Source organism: Malaclemys terrapin, chromosome 19 (assembly GCF_027887155.1).
Source record: "Malaclemys terrapin pileata isolate rMalTer1 chromosome 19, rMalTer1.hap1, whole genome shotgun sequence".
Lineage (NCBI taxonomy): Eukaryota > Metazoa > Chordata > Testudines > Emydidae > Malaclemys > Malaclemys terrapin.
In genome coordinates, this window is record NC_071523.1 from 2,657,092 (window position 1) to 2,676,469 (window position 19,378).

The following is a 19,378-nucleotide window of genomic DNA, read 5'->3' on the forward strand; positions in this document are numbered from 1 at the left end:
CAGGCGGCATAGTGCGGCAAGCATGGAGCCCGCTCAGATCTTCGCTGCAGTTTTGACCATTTTAAATACCTCACGCATTATCCAGCAGTATGTGCAGTACCTGCAAAGCCGGGCGAGGAAGCAACGACAGCGCGATTACTATACTGATGAGGACATGGACACTGACGTTCCTAGAAGCACAGCATGTGGCGATTGGGAGATCATGGTGGCATTGGGCCAGGTTCATGCTGTGGAATGCTGATTCTGGGCCCAGGAAACAAGCACAGACTGGTGGGACCGCATAGTGTTGCAGGTCTAGGATGATTCCCAGTGGCTGCAAAACTTTCGTATGCGTACGGGCACTTTCATGGAACATTGTGACTTGCTTTCCCCTGCCCTGAAGCGCAAAGACACCAAAATGAGAGCAGCCCTCACAGTTGAGAAGCGAGTGTCCATAGCGCTGTGGAAGCTTGCAACGCCCGACAGCTACCGGTCAGTCGGGAATCAGTTTGGAGTGGGCAAATCTACTGTGGGGGCTGGCTGTGCTGCAAGTAGCCAATGCAATCATTGACCAGCTGCTATCAAGGGTAGTGACTTTGGGAAATGTGCAGACCATTGTGGAAGGCTTTAATGCGTTGGGGTTCCCTAACTGCGGCGGGGCGATAGACAGAATGCATATCCCTATCTTGACCCTGAGCAAGTGCAGAATGGTGGTAGAATGTGCTTTTGGACATTTGAAAGCGCGCTGGCGCAGTTTACTGACTCGGTTAGATCTCAGCACAACCAATATTCCAATTGCAATTGCTGCTCGTTGTGTGCTCCACAATATCTGTGCGAGTAAGGGGGAGATGTTTATGGCGGGGTGGGAGGTTGAGGCAACTGTATGGCCTGGTGGCCAGTTTTGCACAGCCAGACAACAGGGCGATTAGAAGAGCGCAGCAGGGCGCGCTGCGCATCAGAAAAGCTTTGAAAGCCAGTTTAATGACTGGCCAGGGTACGGTGTGACAGTTGTTTGTTTCTCTTGAAGTTACCCGCCCCATATATATATGAAAGGAAATAAAGTCAAAATTGTTTAAAAAACATTCTTTATTATTTTTTGCACAACACATTGAGAGAAATCAGAAGGTAGACCGGAAGAGATGGGGGGTATTGGGTTAGGGGGGTGGAGGAGGAGGAGGGAAGGACAAGTCCAGAAACCAAATCAAAAGTTCACATCTGCCAGCTTTCTGCTGCTTGGGCGATCCTCTAGGGTTGAGTGTGTGGGTCCCCGTAGCCTCCCCCCTCGTGTTCTTGGGTGTCTGGGTAAGGAGGCTATGGAACTTGGGGAGGAGGGAGGGCTGTTATACAGGGGCTGCAGTGGCAGTCTGTGGTCTTGCTGCCTTTCCCGCATTAGATCCACCATACAGCGCAGCATGTCAGTTTCCTCCCCCATGAGCTTGACCATAGTGTCCTGCCTGCTCTCATCGTGTGAGTCCCTCCTCTCTTCGTGTTCCTGTAATGCTTTACAGGACTCCGCAATTGTTTGCCTTCACGCATTCAACTGGGCCCTATCAGTGCGGGAGGACTGCAGGAGCTCGGTGAACATGTCGTCCCGAGTTCGTTTTTTCCGCCTTCTAATCTGGACCAGCCTCTGGGACGGAGTAGATAGGTGCCGCATTGAAATATTTGCACCTGTGGGAGGAGAAAAAGGGAGGGTAGTATTTTAAAAGATACATTTCAGAGAACATAGGGGACACTCTTTCTCAGTGAAACAGGCAATTCATAGTACACAGCACATGTTCTTTCTGTACAAGTTAGCATTTTGCCTCTTGTACTGAAGTGCCTGCCACTTTGGTGTGAGTAAGCCGTCACACGTGGCCGGGCAACACAATTCAGCTTGCAGGCAGCCATGGTAAGCCCTAGGAGCACGTGGGGTTCTGCTTCTTCCACATTCATTTAAATGCTTTCAAACTGCTGGGCCCCCTTTCCCATAGCAAGCAATGCCTGGTGGGTTTGCCATATAAAAGGAGGGCCTGCGGGCTCTCTGGGATGATTGCTTCACACAACATCCTCCTCCTCCCGCACCCACTACGTGGCTCCGATGAGGCTCTGAGCAGGAATGAACTCTTTAAACTAAACGCTAACAGCTGGGTTTCCCCCCAGCTCCCCACCGCATGGCTCCAATCAGGCTCTCACTCACCAGAAGTACCTTCTCCAGGGTCATGGTCCAGGAGCCCGCCTTGGAAGTGGGGGGAGGCTATTGGCTCCAGCGTTAAGAATAGTTCCTGGCTAGGCGGGAAAACGGATTCCCCACTTGACGCCTGTGCACTGTCCTCCTCCTCCTCTTCATCCTCCAATGACTTATCCTCCTTGCTCCGTGCAATTCCCCCCTTGTAGGTGTCCATGGACAGTGTGGGGTAGTGGTGGCGTCACCCCCCATAATTGCGTGCAGCTCACTGTAGAAGCGGCACATATGGGGCTGTGACCCAGATCGCCTGTTTGCTTCCCTGGCTTTTTGGTACACTTGCCTGAGCTCCTTGATTTTTGTACGACACTGCTTTGTGTCCCTGGAGTAGCCTCTTTCCGTCATGGCCCTGGAGACTTTAGCGTACGTATTTGTGTTCCTTTTTTTGGAATGTAGTTTTGCCATAACAGATTCATCTCCCAAACATGCAATGAGATCCAGGACCTCCCGTTCGGACCATGCTGGAGCTCGTCTGCGAATCTGGGACAGCGTGATCTCCTGTGATGGTGGACTGTGCTGATGGTCACCTGTGCTGCTGGAAATGAAATTCAAAAGTTCCCTGGGCTTTTCCTGCCCACCTGGCTATTGCATCGGAGTTGAGAGTGTTGTCCAGAGCGGTCACAAGGGAGCATTTTGGGATAGCTCCTGGAGGCCAATAACGTCGAATTGCATCCACAATACCTTTAACCCGGGATTGCGATCTCGATTTAAGCGCTACTCCACTTGCCGAGGTGCAGTACAGAAATCAGATTAAAGAGCCCTTTAAATCGACAAAACCGGTTTGGTGGTGTGGACGGATTCTTTTTTTTTTTTTTATTAACTCGGCTAATTCCGAAATAACAGGCTAGTGTAGACCAGGCCTGAGAGAGGAAGTGTGGGACAACATGCAGGACCTGGCTTCAGGTTCAGGAGACCTGCGTTCTTCTTCTACCTCTGCCACTGTATGCCAGTCACTGCCCCTTTCTGTGCCTCTACTTCCCTTTGCACACTCTGCTTGTCGTACTTGTTTTGACTGTAAGGCCCTGGTTCTCAAGAGGATTTCAGTGCCTAACTACTAGTGAAATGAATGGGAGGATCTAGGACTAAGCTGTTTGCAGGAAGGACTGTCTCTTATGTGTGTACGTAGAACACCTGGCATGGGGGAGTCCTGAGCATAGATGGGCCACTGCGTACTAGTGGGATATAACTAATAATTAGGAACACTACAACGTAATAATTGTAACAGACTGCATGAATGACACATGGGCACCAGCTCTCTGAAGGACCTTCCCCTGGGAAGCTCTCCCAGGCAGAGAGCAGAGATCTATTTCCACCGTGATACTGACAAAGTAGTCCCACGCTGCTCCGTAACTTTACATTTTGTGCCCACCTGGCCCAGCTTCCCAGGGCATAGGTCTAGGCACATACAGTCCGGCAGCCTTAGAATTCCACACCTCCAACTTGAGCTTTTACCCGAGCCCAGTGCGTAGCACCTGCAAAGCTGGTTCATTTTCCTTTGTCAGTTCTCTCCATAAAACTCCACTTCCAGAGCTGCCTACAAAAAATTTGACAATGGGTAGGCTGCTGGTGCGCTGAGCCCACCACCTGACAGGACCCTTTCATTGTTCCCTTGTACTCCCCCAACACGCTCTTGTTTTCTACCTAGACTGCAAGCTCCTTGGGGCAAGGACTGCCTTTTTCCTCTGGGTTTGTACATTGCCTAGCTCAGGGCCCATGACTGGGGCTCTTAGGCACGGCATTGATACAAATAAAGAAGAACTCACTTTGCTGGGTGGGTGAGATTTTAGGCATGAGCTCCACTCTGTCATCCTACGATCTTCTCCCTGTTTCTATAAAATAGTCAATACACACTGATTTTGATTAAAGTAAACTACGGAATTTGGGGAGCCATGAACTCTTGACCTAGCTGGGGCATGTATAGGTTGCCAGACACAGGGAGAATTCCGACCCCGGGCTAGAGGCAGCCTGGTGTAGTGGAGTGATCAGCACTGGATTCCGTCCGTTTCTGTTCCTGATGTGCTGGATGGTCTTAAATGGTTTCGCTTTCTCCTCCCCCCTTTGTCTATTCTTGGGCTGACACCGTCTCCTCTTACAGCTTTGCACAGTACCTAACACTGATCTTAGTTGGGGTCCTTTGGTGTTAACTTCATCTGGCTAATACTAATCACCTGGGGCTGGGAAGAGAACTCTGGCTGCATACTAGGCTAAAGGCATGAAGTGAGCCGCTGTCTTCCTCTGGAGCAGTGCCACAGGGCTATGGGCAAGGAGAGCTGTCAGGGGTTAGGTAACGTATTTGTACAAATACTAATGGATACGCTTGCTGGAGCAGGCAGCAGCAAGATCATTGAATGGACGCAGCTCCAAAAGGCACGTAAAGCACATGCCTTTAGCAGCTGCACTCTATGCAGGACCCTACGCCATTTTGATGAAGTATAACGCTGATATTTTCAGCTAAAAGACTCCGTATGGGAGGATCCCATTGCCATATGGAGACATTGGGCAAGAAGCTAGGAGGTGGTTTAGTCAGCTAGATGCCTGAGCGTGCTCTGGGCATTTATTAGCGTGTGGCTCATTCTGCCCTCAGAGGGCTGGTGCTGGAGACTCAGGGAAAGCAAGAGTGATGTTGCTTGTGAAATATTCTGTATTGACTCATCCTGGCACAGGGCTAATGCTCAGCTAGTCACGCAATGCTGGATTAGCCTTTAGTTGCCAGCTAGATTCCGTGCATGTCAGCCTGAAAATACACAGACACGTGCAAATGGAGGTGTTAGTTCGTGCAAGCCAATAGGGTGTGAGGGACATTTTGAATATTAACCCCTCAAAGATGCCTTAACAAATCTTCGTTTATGGTAAGGAATACAGATCAGGAATGAGAGATCTGATTAGCTGGGGAAGAAACGGTTTGATAAGCACCAAGGCTAGTGAGTCTAGGGCTTAGAAATATGCACTAGTGCATGGGAGGAAGGATTTTTTCATAGATTCATAGATTCTAGGACTGGAAGGGACCTCGAGAGTTCATTGAGTCCAGTCCCCTGCCCTCATGGCAGGGCCAAATACTCAATACCATCCCTGATGCTTTTAACACAGTGGGCTGTCCCCTTTAGAAGGAATTAGGAACCAGGGCATAGGTGCTGACTCTGTGGGTGCTCTGGGGCTGGAGCACCCATGGGGAAAAATTGGTGGGTGCTCTGCACCCACCGGCAGCCAAGCTCCCCGCCCTGCCCCCCACGCCTCCGCTTCTCCTCTGCCTCCTCCCAGTGCGCCGCATCTCCACTCCTTCCTTCCTCCCAGCGCTTGCCGCCACCAAACAGCTGTAGCAAGTGCTGGGGGGGAGGGGGAGGAGCAGGAACGCAGCATGCTCAGGGGGGAGGCGGAGAAGAGGCGGGGTCAAGGCGGGGATTTGGGGAAGGAGTCAAATAGGGACAGGGAGGGGGCGGAGTTGGGGTGGGGACTTTGGGGAAGGGGTTGTAATGGGGGGGAGGGGCCGGGGCAGGGGTGGAGTCGGGGCGGGGCCAGGGGCAGAGCAGGGTTGAGCATCCACCGGCGCCAGAAGAAGTCGGCACCTATGGACCAGGGCCAGGTAACCCCTGTTCCAGATCATAATCCTTTAAGCTTCCAGGAATGCTGGAGCAGATGACCACCTAGGGAACGGCAGAGGCAGAAGTGGGGAGAGAGGAAGTGGCCCCGGGTAATAGCTCTTGTCTGGGGAAAACCTGGGTTACTGTTTCTTTAAGGGCCTGGCACCAGGAGCCTTGCAGTATAGGGTGGAGTAAGGTTCCCCTCTCCCTCAGCCAACCAGGACAAAGTCTGGGAAAGAGGCCAGTATATAAACTGTCTCCCCCTTTGTAAGGGCGAGCCACTAGCAGGGAAAGAGCTGTATGCTTGCTGACCTCTCCAAAGCCCAGGGCAGAGACCACTCAGGGCATGTCTACACTGCAATTAAACACATATATCTGGCCCACGTCAGCTGACTTGGGGTCAGAGGGGTCAGGCCGAACAGCTATAAAACTGCCATGTAGCTGTTCGGGCTCAGGCTGGAGCCCAGGCTCTGGGCCCCTCCCCTCTCACAGCAGAGGATTTAGAAGCCCATTCAATTACTGGGGAAATGTCCATTCAAGCTTAGGTGGAGGAGGAAAAATAATACCGACAAGGGTATTCATCTGAACAAGGGTTATGTTGATTCTCCCCAGCAAAGTGTGTAATCGGAGATGCATGACCATCCCAAGCTCCCAGTGCACTGAATATGGTCAAGCCAGGTGCTTTACCCAGTCATTATATTGCTCCACTTCATAGGAAAGTATTTCAGGAAGCAACTCTGAGCCGCCCACTCCCTGCATGTATATTACAGCAATTTGCATGACAGACACTTTCTGTCTTTGTCTCTGGTGCCTTTATTTCCTTCTGATGACTCACAGCCATGCCATGGTACCAAGCCTCCAGGGATTGTGCAAAGCCGTTCAAGGGAGGGGAGCAGAGGCCGCAGCTGTTCAAACAGGACTTTCACTGGCTCACAGTGGAGGTGTGCTGGCGGTGTTACCGGGTGTCACCCGGTGTTACACAATGGGTGTTACCATACACACTATAACGAGAGTGATCAGTTAAGGTGAGCTATTATCAGCAGGAGAGAAAAAGAACTGTTTGTAGTGGTAATGAAAATGGCCCATTTCCAGCAATTGACAAGAAGATATGAGGAACTGTATGGCGGGGGGGGGGGGGGGGGGAGGAAATAAGCATGGGGAAATAGTTTTACTTTGTGTAATGGCCCATCCACTCAGTAATAGTAAAACTATTTCCTCACGCTTATTTCCCCCCTCCCCCCGCATACAGTTCCTCATATCTTCTTGTCAATTGCTGGAAATGGGCCATTTTCATTACCACTACAAACAGTTCTTTTTCTCTTCTGCTGATAATAGCTCACCTTAACTGATCACTCTCGTTATAGTGTGTATGGTAACACCCATTGTTTCATGTTCTCTGTATATACATATATATATATCTTCCTACTGTATTTTCCACTGCATGCATTCAATGAAGTGGGCTGTAGCCCACGAAAGCTTATGCTCAAATAAATGTGTTAGTCTCTAAGAAAAAAGAAGAACAGGAGTACTTGTGGCCACAAGTACTCCTGTTCTTCTTTTTGCGGATACAGACTAACACGGCTGCTACTCTGAAACCTGAAATTAGTCTCTAAGGTGTCACAAGTACTCCTGTTCTTTTCACCTGGAATTGTAAATGTTTACAGTGATGCTATCTCCCTGTTTGGGCCCATGCACTTACATGCAGAATGCCTGGGTTCTGTTCCTGGCTCTGACACCGACTCTCTGTGTGACCTTGAGCGAGTCACTTCCCCTTGCTGCGTCTCACTTTCTCCACCTGCCAGCTGGGGTGGATCTAGTGAGCTGCCCCGGAGGAGCACTGATTAATAAAGTGCTTTGACCCAGGGAAGTGTTAAGCAGTAATATGGAAGCTGAAGGCTTCTGTTTAACCACAGACCGATACTGCACAGACCCTATTTGCAGTGCAAGCTTCCCCTCCCATGAGGCCAGGGTGGCTCCTCCAGGAACTCTTCCTGAGAGTCTGGAGCCTAAATAGGATCTAATTTGCAGAAGTCAATGAAGATGTGCTGGGGATAAATTTGGCCTGCAATGTCCACTTAGTGACAGCTCCACATGGCTTGCTCCAAGGAGGCCTGGACTCTTCGATGCATCAGAATTCATAGATGGGACTATTATGCTCCTCTAGTCTCATCTACTGTGTCACTCAGGCTAGAGGATTTCACCCAATCGTTCTAACCTTGCACCCAGAACTTCCAGCTGAGCTAGAATGTATTGTACATATAAAACATAACAAATTCTGTTCTATCTCTAAACAAACGTTTAAGACTTCAAGTGCTGGAGACTCCACCACAACCAGGGATAAACTGTTCCAATGATTAATCACGCTCACAGTTAAAAATTGGCTCCTTATTTCCAGTCTGAATTTGTCTAGCTTTCAACCTGAAGCCATTGGATCTTGTTCTGCCTTGTCTGCTAGGTTAAAGAGTCCTCTTTAATGCCAATCTTGGAAACCATTTCTCTGCATCATGAACCTCAGTGAGGTTGTTTGAGGCCATCAAAACCCAGGATTCATACTTTAGAAATAGTTATAGTAGCACAGGGCATTTGGTTTGTATTAATGATCTCATATACAGCTAAGGGTTGTTAATCCCAACTAGTCATAAAACTGTCCTGAGCTGGGCCATTATTGCTATTTAAAGCATATAAAATCAGACCTAGGCCTATGGGTTTATGGGTGATGCAGTTCCAATTACATTAATGCTTTCTCCATTAGCCAAGCTGATTGCCTTCCTCCCACCTCAGATTCCAGCCCAGGTATTAACCAGAATGAGGAGTTGCCCTGTGTATTAACATTCTATGTATACATGTTTTATGAAGAATTTTATATTTTAATAAATGGCTAATCCATTGTTATAGAATTCAGCAGGGCAATAGGTTGCTTATAACTAATGCTGATCAATAAAGCCAGGAACACCTTCAGGAGCTTAAATACAGTCTGGAAATCATCAAAATATAACACCAAAACCAAACTCAAGATTTATCAGAGCTGCGTACTTTCAACACTACTTTATAGTGCAGAATGCTGGGGAATGAGAAAGTCTGACATGTCCAAACTGTCTTCATTCCATACAACCTGCCTCAGAAAAATCCTCCATATCTTTTGGCTCAGAACAATCACAAACCAAGATCTATTGACACAGTGCAGCCAAGAGGATCTGAGCACCATCATTGCTAGGAGGCACTGGAGATGGATCGGTCATGTGTTTCAGATGGAAACTGATTCCATCACCAGAGAAGCAATAAGATGGACACTGGAAGGCAAGCGAAAACGAGGCCGCACGAAAACAACATGGCGAAGAGCTGTGGAAGCCGAGCTGAAAAACCTCGGGCACAGCTGGGGAACCATTGAAAGACTTGCCAGAAACAGACAGGAGTGGAAGAGCTTCGTCACTGCCCTAAACACCAGAGGTTTAATAGGAACTTGATGATGATTATGAATTAATGCTGGTCAAAAAATTGAATTTCTATCCCGTGGGAAATTCAGAATGTGATGGGGTATGTACCCCACACTGGCACTAAAAGGGTTAACTGGTTCTACAGAGCTCAGTTGAGACAGCTGGTTGAGCCTGGACAAGAGGCCAGGCCCAGCTGAAGATGCAGTCCAGCTGGGGAAGGGAGGAAGCCCAGATGAAAAGGACACTGCAGGGAGTGAGGGGAAGAACCATGTAGTTTGTCTCTGGTTGCTAGAGAGTGGAGGACAGGCTTAGAGAGAGGCAGATGTACAATAAACCCTGGGAGAGGTTGGTCTGTACATGAGCAGGAGGACAACCCTGCAGAGCCTGGGAAGGGGTGAAGTGCCTGCAGAGGAGTGAGCTGGGGTAGGGGTGAAGAGTTGTGTTTATGTGCGTTGAGTTTATTGGACTCCTGGTCAGCCCCAGAAGGGGTTGGTTGGACTAAACAAAACTTAGCCTAAGGGCTGAGTCATGAGAAGAGGTAGACACCTTCAGGATTGGCATGACCATCGGCCAGGGGCGCTAGAGGAGGAAAGCTGCTATGGCATGCCCAGCCATGAGGGGGCATGCCAATGGTGAGTATACTCTTCTAGGCTTACATTTCATCAACTATTTTTATCCAAAATTGGGCTGAAAAGTCCAAATATAAAAACTTTTCACAGAACAGAGAGTAAAAAAACAAACAAAAATGTTGTGTTTTGAATCAGATTGGAATTAATCTCTGCATCCTCCTAACCTGCCGTGGTACCTCATGGGAGTTGTAGTTTGGGTGTCTTGTGTCTCCAGTCTCTCCTATGAGCTGGACTACATCTCCCATGATGCACTGTGATTTCTCCAAGATGGCTGCAGTGCATTATGGGACATGTAGTTCAGCTAGGTAGTGTGGCTCATAAAGGAGAATAGGAGGCATGTGGCATGAACTAAAATTCCCATGAAGCCCTGTGGCAGCTCAAGCAGATGCATAGATTAATATTGAACTGAGCTGAAACAAAACTTCTTGTTTCAACTTTTCTGATGGAAAACTGAAAAATTCTGGCAAAACTGACATTTGCCTATGTAATTTTTTTCCCTTTTCCCTTTCTTTTCCCCCCTTGAAACAAGCTTTTGATAGAAAATTCCCAACCAGCTCTACTTATAACCATGGCTCATAATTATCTATAACACCTTCTAGTGATGAGCTTATACATACATAAGAACACACTGGGTCAGACCAAAGGTCCATCTAACCCAGTTTCCAGTCTTCCGACAATGGCCAATGCCAGGTGCCCCAGAGGGAATGAACAGAACAGGTAATCATCAAGTGATCCATCCCCTGTCGCCCATTCCCAGCTTCTGGCAAACAGAGGATAGGGACACCATCCCTGCTCATCCTGGCTAATAGCCACTGATGGACCATGAATATATCTAGTTCTTTTTTTAATCCTGTTATAGAATCATAGAATATCAGGGTTGGAAGGGACCTCAGGAGGTCATCTAGTCCAACTCCCTGCTCAAAGCAGGACCAACCCCAACTAAATCATCCCAGCCAGGGCTTTGTCAAGCCGGGCCTTAAAAACCTCTAAGGAAGGAGATTCCACCACCTCCCTAGGTAACCCATTCCACTGCTTCACCACCCTCCTAGTGAAAAAGGTTTTCCTAATATCCAACCTAGACCTCCCCCACTGCAACTTGAGACTGTTACTCCTTGTTCTGTCATCTGCTACCACTGAGAACAGCCTAGCTCCATCCTCTTTGGAACCCCCTTTCAGGTAGTTGAAAGCAGCTATCAAATCACCCCTCATTCCTCTCTTCTGCAGACTAAACAATCCCAGTTCCCTCAGTCTCTCCTCATAAGTCATGTGCTCCAGCTCCCTAATCATTTTTGTTGCCCTCCGTTGGACTCTTTTCAATTTTTCCACATCCTTCTTGTAGTGTGGGGCCCAAAACTGGATACAGTACTCCAGAGGAGGCCTCACCAATGTTGAATAGAGGGGAATGATCACGTCCCTCGATCTGCTGGCAATGCCTCTACTTATACAGCTCAAAATGCCATTAGCCTTCTTGGCAACAAGGGCACACTGTTGATTGATATATATATATATATCCGCATGCTGTACCCTCCATAACATTTGTGAAGGGAAGGGTGAAAGATTCACTCCTGCATGGAACTCGGAGGTTCAACACCTGGAGGCTGAATTTGAACAGCCAGAGAGCAGGGCTATTAGAGGGGCCCAGCGTGGGGCTGCAAGAATTAGGGATGCCTTGAGGGAGCAATTTGAGGCTGAAAGCCACCAATAATGTTTGGTGCCCTGCACGGGAGTGAAGTGCAGTGGTTCCAATGTTAGTAGGAATCTGTGTTTGCTAAGCTGACTTGCAGTGCCTGTTGCTTTCCTGGGCTAAGGTATCTTTTACTTTATCCAATAATAAAGTTCTGGATGAGACCTTTGAAGAGATGACTGAGGCCGATTACCCCGATGTGAGAGAGCACATCAACGCCCTATTCCGCATCTAGGCATGCATGCAGCCCTAACCCTCCTCGCCCCAAGAGCCTGGACCAAATAACTTCCTTCCCAAAATAAAAGCTGCTTACTGGGCACCTCCTCTGGTGTTTGTCTTTCTCCAAGCACCGGCCGCCGTGACTGGCTACCTTTCTCCTGACTTGAGAACAGCTCCTGGCTGCATGCATCTAGGGATGTCGGGATGTCTTCCTCCGCCTCAGCACCCTCACTCCCACTTTCCTCATCCTCCTCGTCCTCCTGCCTTGTTGAACTGGGCTCTGAAGTGTCCATGGTGGTACTCAGAGTCGAGGTGGGGTCGCCCCCAAGTTTCGCATCCAGCTCTTTGTAGAAATGGCAGGTCACGGGGGCAGCACCAGAGCGGCGGTTTGCCTCGCGGGCTTTGCAGTAGGCATTCCGCAGCCCCTTCACTTTAACCTTTCACTTTAACCCTTTCCATCATGACCCTTGATATCTGCCCGAAGGTATCGTAATTCCTACCGCTGGAGAGTAGCTGGGACTGGACAGCTTCCTCCCTGCAAACACTGGTGAGGTCCAGCACCTCACCATTCCTCCATACCGGGAATCGCCTGGCACGTGGAGGCGTGGTCACCTGGAAAGATGCGCTGAGAGCACTCCACACCTGGCTGAACAAACAGGAAGGAATTTTCAAAATTCCCAGAGAATTTAAAGGGCAGGTCTGACGGTTGGTCACCTGAGGGCAGGGAAGTAGAGTTCAAACTGATGACCAGAGTGGCTAGAACAGGCATTGTGGGACACTTCTGGAGGCCGATCAGAGCGCATTAACAGGCCAGGGCGTCCACACTGGTGCTGCGGTGCTCCAGCCAGGGCGCATCAAACATTATTCCATTCGCCGAGGTGGAGAACCAGGAGCGCTCTAGCCGCGGAGTCAGAGCGCTCTATGTGCCTTGCCAGTGCGGACGTGTCGTGAGTTAGCGCGCACGGGGCTGCTTTAATGCATTCTAACTCGCAAGTGTAGCCATGCCCTAAGTGTGGCTTGGCCAGGATTACAAAAGAAGGCATTCGCAGAATCAGGAGTCCTGACTTCCAGTCCTTTTGTTCCCATCACTAGACACTCACTTCCTTTTAATAAACTAGAGGATTCTGGTCATAATTGCAAAGGTTTACTTACAGGCATCACAGACTTTGATTCTTCTAAGTTCCTATTGCCGAAGGAACATTCCGCTGCCCAAGCGAAGGAATTCAGCCTTTTGAATTGTGCAATACCGTAGATCTGTGCTGGGACGTCTGTCTTCGAGGAGGAAAAGGGTGATTGATTGCTTCAGGCACAGCTTCACGTATTGTTTTTAAAGCCAATGGGAATCTGGTGTGCGTGAAAACCTGTTTGTAGAAGGCAAGGTGGATGTGTCTGAAGTCATGGGAGTGGTGTTAACCCAAGGAGAGCACCGGCTGATGTGCTTTGCAATAGATAGGCTGTGTGGTGGTGGAGAGAGACACATAGGTGACTCAGATACATTAATGAAGAGAGTGACAATGGTTGATCTTAAAATTTGCCAGCATGGGTTGAGCTAACCAGATAATGCGTCTGTTCGGTTGGCAAAGCGCTGAGCGTTGTAGCATCTCAGTGCTGCCTGTGGATTAAAGACACCCGGAGAGCTGCCTGGGGGTGTGTAGGGACTCAGCTGGTTCTCTATCTAATTCTGGGTGTAAGCAGGCCCCTCACTTGGAGCTCAATGCCAGCGCTTCACCCTGCACTAGGTGTGGTGCCTCCGGGGGATGGCAGGGTGATGAGGAGAATCTCACGGCGTGAGCTGACGGGAGGACTCTGGATATCATCTCACGAGAGCTCAAGAAGGACGTCAGGCCTGCATGCTGGTTTGGATAAATGCAGTGTGCCAGCTGATGGGAGGAATGAAGGCCTCTCCCCCTGAAGGGTTTGTGCCTGGACTGGATCCAGAGGCCATGCACAGGGAAAACCCTCTAATCCATTCCCTGGTGAGGGTGCCCAACTCCCACCTGTGCTCTGACAATCTCCCCCTGGACCTGCCCCTAGTGGAATGCATCTGTGAGTGACACATCCCCTGGGGCCAGGCAGTGCTGTCACACGTCTGACCTCACCTCGCAGAGTGGCGTGGGAGTCGCAGCAAATGGAGACAGACTGTGCCTGATACACCTCAATGATCAGTTTGCTTGGCCACCAGGGCCACCTAGACAATAGGAATGTCCCTGAAAGGCTGCTTGGGGTGGGATTCACAGTAATAGAGGAGACAGCCCCAAAGCCCCCAGCCTCGCTAACTTTGCTCTCACAATATATTTTCCATGCAGTGATAGCTCATCAAGCAACCTTCTGTTCTGCAGCAGCGGAGTTCCCCCAGCACAACCTTTGCTGCTGCTGCTCTGATGTCAGGGGCAAAGACAGCCCAGCTCTTTATAATCCGATCCCTGGTGAGCTTTTAGCACTGGCAGTTTGGATGGGGCGGGGGATCATCATTTGTCGGTTTTGCCTTGATTACAATCACACTGTAAAGGCCAATAGCTTTGTGCTCCCGGGGGATCTGCATCCGAAGAAGTGGGCTGTAGTCCACGAAAGTTTATGCTATAATAAATTTGTTAGTCTCTAAGGTGTCACAAGTACTCCTGTTCTTTTTTCGGGGGAATCTTAGGATGTGATAGTGAAATGCCACTGGTGCTCAGTTTTAGAGCTCTGCCTGTGTTCTCTGAGGGGGCTGCTTCTGCTCCCACACCAGCTGTAGACCACTGATTTCAGCGACTTCTGCCTGAGCTACACCTGGGGATAGTTTAGCACCTGATTCTGGTCTCACTTACACCAGTGTAAAAGGAGAATATATATGTAGGCCCTAAAACATTCCAGGCTAGATTTTGGAGTCATTTTTTTTACCTTCTGGTTTCTGATCCTTTACATGGCACACAGGTTTTAATTTGCAGATTTTCTCTGCAACCAGGAAGACTAGTAGAACCTTACTTTATCTTTAATGATGGCTGAGATGTTCGTGTATTCACCTGACTCCAGGAGATGGGGCTTCAAGAAAAATACCAAATATTGCAAGACTTGTGATGAAATTGTGAGAGTTGGGGACAGTATTGCTATGACTGTGCCCATGCCAGGGGCTGCACTGATTTAATGACATTGATGTAGTTACATTGGTGCAAAATCTGTGGGTAGACCAAACGTGAGTTTTAACCTCACCAACTAGCGGAGACAGAGACCGAATGTCATGGTGCCTCCCTGTTTATCTTTTCACCCATTTTGTGTGCTTCCAAGGATTTGATGGAGGGACTATTTAATTATCCCTGTGTTAGAAGTTAGTCATTCATGTTTGTGGCCCTTGATTCCTTTGTCTTTTCCTTTCAAGTTAATTTCACCCTAATCTTTCGCTGGAATAAAATCTCTTTTTCTGACTTTTATTCCCTGTCAGTGCCATTCCGAATGTCCTAGAGGTCATAGGAACTGCATATAGCGAGTAAAGATGTTCCATTCCTACTCCAACAGGAGACACTGTGCTCTAGAACAGGTATTTCAATCAGGACTAAGGAGAAGCTGCCCTCAATGATTTTAAAAATAAAAAAATTACCTGTCACATCAGTAGTAGACAAGTAAAAATAGCACCTCCCCCACCTTGTCTCTCTAGTGTCCTAGGACTGACACGGCTACAACAACCCTGCATATCCATAGCAGCACAGATTACACACAATTACTATTGACGTGTCATGAAATAAGGCACAACCAATGCAGAATATCAGATGGGAACCTACAAAATGACATTTTGAAACTTTCCAAGATGAAATTTCTTCTTTTATGGCAAATGTTGCTGACATTGAGACGATTCTGAAAAAAAACTGGTTTTGACTAAACCGCGTTTTCTACCAGAAACCAGTTGTGACAAATTTCTGACCGGCTCTTTCTGATGTCCCGTGGGAAGCTGTACCAGTGGCTGAGCCAGCGCCTGGCCTCTAGCTGCAAGGAGAGGATGATAGGCAGCGTGGCCTAGTAGCCTCAGCAGAGGACTCGGAAGAGGGGGCTAAGCTCAGCTCTGACTTCTCTGGGCAGATGTCTGAAGTGGGGCACGGAGACGGGGCGGAGGGTGATGTGAGGTTTGGGGAACTGCTGGAGCTCTGCAGGGTCAGGTGGGGGCTGAGATCCAGAACACTTCCCCGTACTGCTGCTTTAAGCTGGAGAACAGAATCTGGATCGAATCTATTTCCTTTTCTTCTTTGCAATACTGGTTCTCCTCTCTCCCCTCCACCCCCTGCCCTTTGTTTTACTTGAACAAGGCAAAATAAAGATCCAGTGTTTTGTCTGTTTTATTCCTGCAGAAGTCTGGCCCCAGACTCTGCCCTGGCTGGCCGGGTAGGCCAGTGCTGGAGTTCAGTGTCTAGGAGTTTCTGCTCCCTGCAATTTTATGAGGACTCTGATTTATCTGAGAACGTCGGCAAGGGCCATGTGTGAAGGCACTGGTACGGAGCTAGGGCCATGCTGAAATGCAGCGCTGGCATTTACACAACGGCAGAACAAAAAGGAGAGAGCAAGCCTGAGCTTTCAGGGCCTGACATGGGACCAGTCATCTGTGGAGGACCGAGGGAGCTGTAATTGCTGTAGTGAAATAATCAAAGCTGACCCTTAGAGAACGGATTATGGAGAGAGAAAAGCATTTCCCTGCATCAGCACAGAGCCCAGGCATAGGGCTGTCGGCTACGTGAGCCGGCTCACGGATGGACTGGAGGGGGGAGCAGGCTGGCTGGCTCGCTTTGGCTCAGACACATACACTGGCTCATATAATCTTGTTCACAAATATCTTCAAACCAGTTAGATTGTTTGCCCTCCCTGGTCCTATTGGGCATCTGTTCCAGAACCTCCCTCTTCTGATGGTTAGAAACCTTCCTCTAATGTCCAGCCTGAATTTATTCATGGCCAGTTTATCTTCATTTGTTCTTGTGCCACCATTGTCCTTCAGCTTGAAGGGTGTTCATGTCCTGCTGTATTTATAGAGAGCAACCAGGGCCCCTTCCGCCTGCAAAACAGGCTGGGCTCTTTCATTCTCGTTTCCTAAGATAGGGTCTCCATTCCCCTGAGCATCTTAGCAGCCCTTTTCAGCACCTCTTCTTGAACATGGGTGACTGAACATGGACGGTCATAGTCTGGCTCCTAGGAGCTCTTAGTCTAGCTCTCATTTGCCCACCATGTTGGCTTTCCCAGCTTGGGACAAGGAGTTTGAACTTTGTTCTCATCCAACAGTAGCTTCCTTCAGGCTAGGGTGGAACATGTTGGGAGGGGAAGGTGCCAGGGAAGCTTGCACCATCCTGTCTGTTTTGTAAGCCAAGAGAGCCTGGCTTTTCAGAAGTGCTAAGCACCCAGAGCTCCATTTGAGATCCGTGGGAGCTGTGGGGGAATATTGAGTGAGAGCAGTGAGTGCTATTGTGTATGGCACTGGTGAGACCACAACTGGATGTTGTGTCCAGTTCTGCTTTTAAAGGTCTATCTACATAGCAATGGGCCAGTGTAATTTCTAGCTCAGGTAAACATACATGAACGATCTCTGCTAGCACCTACACTTGGGGGAGGGATAGCTCAGTGGTTTGAGCATTGGCCTGCTAAACCCAGGGTTGTGAGTTCAATCCTTGAGGGGGCCATTTAGGGATTTGGGGATTTAGTTAGGGATTGGTCCTGCTTTGAGCAGGGGGTTGGACTAGATGACCTCCCGAGGTCCCTTCCAACCCTGAGATTCTATGATTCAGGTTTGCTGCCACTCTGCCCGACCCCTGGGTCAGTGCTCAGGTGGCTAGCCTCATCTGCTCCCATGATGCTGCAGTTGCACAGCTAGTCTTAGGCACTAGCTCGAGCAGAGCTGGCACGTCTGTCCACCCAAGCTGGATCTCACGCCTCACGTCCGCAATTGGACGTACTCTAAAAAGGATGTTGACACATGAGGACGAGTTCAGAAAAGAGCTCCAGGAATGATTTCAGGCCTGGGAACCCACTGTGAGAGTGAGACACTAAAGAAGCTCAATTGATTTAACTTAACAAAGAGGGGACGTGATCACTGGCATTAAGAACTTACACAGGGAGAAGATTTCTGCTAGCAGGAAGCTCCTTAACTTAGCATAAAAAGAAAGCACAAGCTCCAGTGGCTGAAACTAGACAAAGTTAGACTGGAGATTAGGTGCGAACTTTTGAACAATGAGGATGATCAATCACTGGAAGAGATTCCTAAGGGACATGGTGGATTCTCCCTCATTAGTCTTTAAACCAAGACGGGATGTCGCCTTCTAAAAGATCTGCTTTAGCTTAGCAGGAAATTCTGGGCTGGATGCAGGAGTGGATGGGTGACGGTCTCTGGCAAAGAAAAACACCTTTTTTTTTTTTTTTTAAACTCACTATTCTTAAGCTAATTTCACGCCCCGTTTGGGGGCTAGACTCTTAAAATTGGAACATTCAACTGGCTCCCTAAAACGGTAACAGAAAATGTCAAGCGTTCCCCCTACCCCGCCCCGCAACTGAGAAAGACGGCGCTTCTGGCTAGGCACCTGCCTCATCTCACCCAGAACAGCTGGAGGAGGCGGGGCCCAGCTCCTGGGGTCAGAGTATTCACAGGGACTGTGGGGAAGTGAATTGAATTCCTCTCTCTGCCTGAGAGGGGGAAAGGATTTGAGCAGAGGTCTCCTACATCTCTCAGGAGAATCCTTAAACTGCTGAGCTCTGATATTCTGATAGGGGTGGGGGGGCTCCCTCAGTCTCTCCCATTGAAGCTGTTCCACGCTGAATAAATACTTATGAGTCTCTGGACTAGAGAGAGAGGGTGACTCTGTAGCCTGGGGGTTGGCGCACCCACTCGGGAGGTGGACACTGGGTCTCGGGTGCCCCAGGCTATGGGGTGGTTCTCTCTCTCTCTCTCTCTTCACATGGAACAGCGTCAATATGAGAGACTGAGGAAGCCCCATAGGCGCCAACTTCTGCTCCCGCCGGTGGGTGCTTGACCCCGTTCTGCCCGCGGCCCGCCCCACTCCACCCCTTCCCCTAAGTCCCCACCCCTGCCCCGCCTCTTCCCCGCCTCCTCCCTTGAGCACACTGTGTCCCCACTCCTCCCCCTTCCTCCCGGAGAGCTGCCAAACAGCTGTTTGGCAGCGGGCAGAAGTGCTGGGAGGGAGGGGAAGGAGCAGGAACGCGGTGCATTCAAGGGAGGAGGCGGGGGAGCCTGGCTGCTGGTGGGTGCAGAGCACCCGCTAATTTTTTCCCGTGGTGCTCCAGCCCCAGAGCACCCACACAGTCTGCACCAATGGGAAGTCCCACATCGGAGTCTCCCAGAGCTCCGTGGTTCGTGCACTCTCCTGAGAGGTACAGGAGACCCCTGTTCAAACTCTTTCTCCTCTCAGGCAGAGGGGGAATTGAACCTCCCCCATCCCAGCTGAGTCCTCTAAGCACTGAGCTGGAAGTTCACAACCCCCTCCTGTCAGGCTTGGAGTGGGGCCTGGTTTGTGGCCCCTGAGCACATCTACCGGATTGCCCCCCCGGGTGAGGTAGGACTAGAGGAGGGCCTGTTTTCCCCAGTTTGTGACTCACTCTGGGGCTGAGGTGGAAGATCAGTGCCCAGATGCCCACAGGGAGGCCGCACTGCACATGCCCAGGGCAGAAAT